Source organism: Myotis lucifugus, unplaced genomic scaffold, assembly GCF_000147115.1.
Source record: "Myotis lucifugus unplaced genomic scaffold, Myoluc2.0 scaffold_2, whole genome shotgun sequence".
In the NCBI taxonomy this organism is placed as follows: Eukaryota; Metazoa; Chordata; class Mammalia; order Chiroptera; family Vespertilionidae; genus Myotis; species Myotis lucifugus.
Window position 1 is genome coordinate 3,502,625 of NW_005871050.1, and position 3,043 is coordinate 3,505,667.

At 41.1% G+C, this 3,043-nt stretch overlaps 1 pseudogene; it reads right to left on the reverse strand.

The window, feature by feature from the left end:
• Positions 1-1,022: 1,022 nt before the first annotated feature.
• LOC102420704 lies at positions 1,023-2,122 on the reverse strand (annotated as a pseudogene).
• Positions 2,123-3,043: the final 921 nt, after the last annotated feature.

The following is a 3,043-nucleotide window of genomic DNA, read 5'->3' on the forward strand; positions in this document are numbered from 1 at the left end:
ACCATAAATTATTTTTGGTGCTACTTCATAACGGTAATTTGCTACTGTTAGGAATCATAAGGTAAATATCTGATATGCTATACGTGCTCTCAGATGGTCCGCGACCCACAGGTTGAGACCCGCTGGATAACTCTTATAGAGACTGAGGTCCCATGTTTTCTTTCAGGCTATAAACTAAGGAAATGCTTCCAGCTTCTAGGGCAGCGGGTTCTCAACCTGTGGCTTGCAACCCCTTTGGGGGTCGAACGACCCTTTCACGGGGGTCGCCTAAGACCATCAGAAAACACATATATAATTACATATTGTTTTTGTGATTAATCACTATGCTTTAATTATGTTCAATTTGTAACAATGAAAATACATCCTGCATATCAGATATTTACATTATGATTCATAACAGTAGCAAAATTACAGTTATGAAGTAGCAACGAAAATAATTTTATGGTTGGGGGTCACCACAACATGAGGAACTGTATTAAAGGGTTGCAGCATTAGGAAGGTTGAGAACCACTGTTCTAGGGGCTACCAGGTTCCTTGGCTTGTATCCCCCTTCTTCCATCTTCAAAGTCAGCAATGGCAGGTTGAGTCCTTGTCATGTTGCATCTCTCTGGACCTTCTGCTTCCCTCTTTTACTTTTAAGGACTTGTGTGATTAGCCTGGTCCCACATTGATAATTCAGAATAATCTCCCAATTTTATTTTAAATGATTAGCAACTTTAATTTCATCTGCAAGCATAACTCCTCCATTTAACATATTCACAGATTCTGGGGATCAAGACATGGACATTTTTGTGAGGGCCATTTTTCTACTTACCACACAAAATGTATTCTCTAACTGTAATGGAACCAAACTAGCAATCAATAACAAAAATACAACAGGAAAATCAATGTACACTTGGAAATAAAACTTTAGCACTACTAAATAACCCATGGATCAAAGAGAAAATCTCAAAGGAAATTTTAAAAAGACATAGAATTGAATAAGAATTAAAATACAACATATCAAAATATATGGGATTCATCTAAAGCAGTGTCAAAGGGAAATTTTTAAATATAGTAGCTTCATTGAGATATAATTTACCCTTGAGAATGACCACTGGCAGGTTTTAGTCATTGTACTGGTCGAAGTCCACAGGCAGCCCCATGTTATACTTCTGCTGCACCTCTTGTACAACTTGGATGTTGGCGGACCTCCGGAAAATCCCTTCAGAGGTGAGAGCATGGGCCTGCAGGTGGGCAATGGTCTCACGGAGCACGAGAGGAATGGGCTCCTGCTCTGAGTTCTTCTTCTGGAGATGCTGCAGTGAGACCCCAAACTTCTGGTTGGGCACAGGGGGCCATGGTGACATGGGCTTGGGGGCTGTTGCAGGGCTCTTCTGTGTGGACTTCAGGAAGTCATCCTACCTGAGCACTTGGCAAGAGATCCCTAGTTGCTCTAGCTTCACGTTCTCGCTCAACTCACTCATGTAATTCACATAGAACATCTTCTGCCCAAACTTGAAGCTAATGAGGAGCTTAAAGAGGATGAGCAGGGTCTTGATGAACATGGTAGGGTACACGATGTACAGGGCCTTGATGTTCTTCTTGTACTTTCGGTCAAACTCCCAGTAGGCATCCCGGAGCCAGCTAAAGGAGGGCTTGTTGTCACTGGTCAGACCATGGTGCAGGTAAGCAGTGTGTAATCACTCTCCATGTACTGGTCCAGGGTGTGCTTCAGGTACCCCAGGAGCTTACTGTGGTCCAGCTGGTGGCTGGGAGGCATTCAGCAGGCACTAAACATAATGATCTTTTGCACATACTTGTCATCTCCTGCCACCTCCACATTCTGGTGCCTGGCGATGTAGTAAGGGTTATCCCACTTCAGGTGTGTGACAGGTTCTGGGGAGCTGCTTTTGGAGTCATCTGACTTGGGAAAGTCGGGCATTTTATCCGAGGGCCAGTTCTTCTCATCAATGGAGACTAGCTTCAGCTAGTTCAGAGCCTGACTGGTGTCATCCAAGGTCAAGTCATCCTGCAGCTCTGAAAGTGGGTCCATAGCTGAGCCTGTCCCTGACAGTCTCACCCCACAAAACCTGAAGAGAAACTGCAATCGGGCTCTGCTCCTTTTCTGCCTATTCTTTTTTTGCAAGTAAATGGAATAATAAAATATATAGCCTTTTGTGATTGTCTTCTTTCACTTAATATAAGGTTCATCCATGTTGTAGCATATAAAGGGTGTCACGCAAGAAGTAATTTTGATAGAAAACACAGGTTTATAATTAAAAATTGTAAATTTTTTATTGATTCATAAAGTATATAGTACAGGGTTATGTATGGAATAGCATATTGGGTAAATGGCCTCCACGGCTTTGCTGGCACATACGCACTCTTTTGTTGAAATTTTCCATGACCGTTTTGCATAAATGTGGCTGAATTTCAATGAGGTTCATTTTCATCTTGATGGCTTGGTTAATCAACAAAATTGTCGCATTTGGGGTTCAGAAAATCCACGAGTGATTGTTGAGAAACAAATGCATCCACAACGTGTCACTGTTTGGTGCGGATTTTGGGCTGGAGGCATCATTGGACCATTCTTCTTCGAAAATGCAGCTGCTCAGGCAATAACAAAAGAGTGCATATGTGCCAGCAAAGCCGTGGAGGGCATTTACCCAATATGCTATTCCATACATAACCCTATTCATACTTTATGAATCAATAAAAAGTTTACAATTTTTAATTATAAACCTGTGTTTTCTATCAAAATTACTTCTTGCGTGAATTTTGGGACACTCTTTAGAATCCTGGAACAACAACAACCAAAAGGACATTAGCGGAAAAACTAGTGAAATCTGAATAAGTTCTGTGCTTTTGCTAATGGTATTATACTAAAGTTAACTTCTTAGTTTTGATAAAAATTTCTGTGGTAACATAAGATGTTACGATAGGGGAAGCTGAGTGAAGGGTATATGGGATATCACTGTACTATCATTGAAACTCTTCTGTAAGTCTATAGTTACCTGCAAAAGAAAAGATGATCTGTTAAAAAGAAATCGCATCTTGGTTC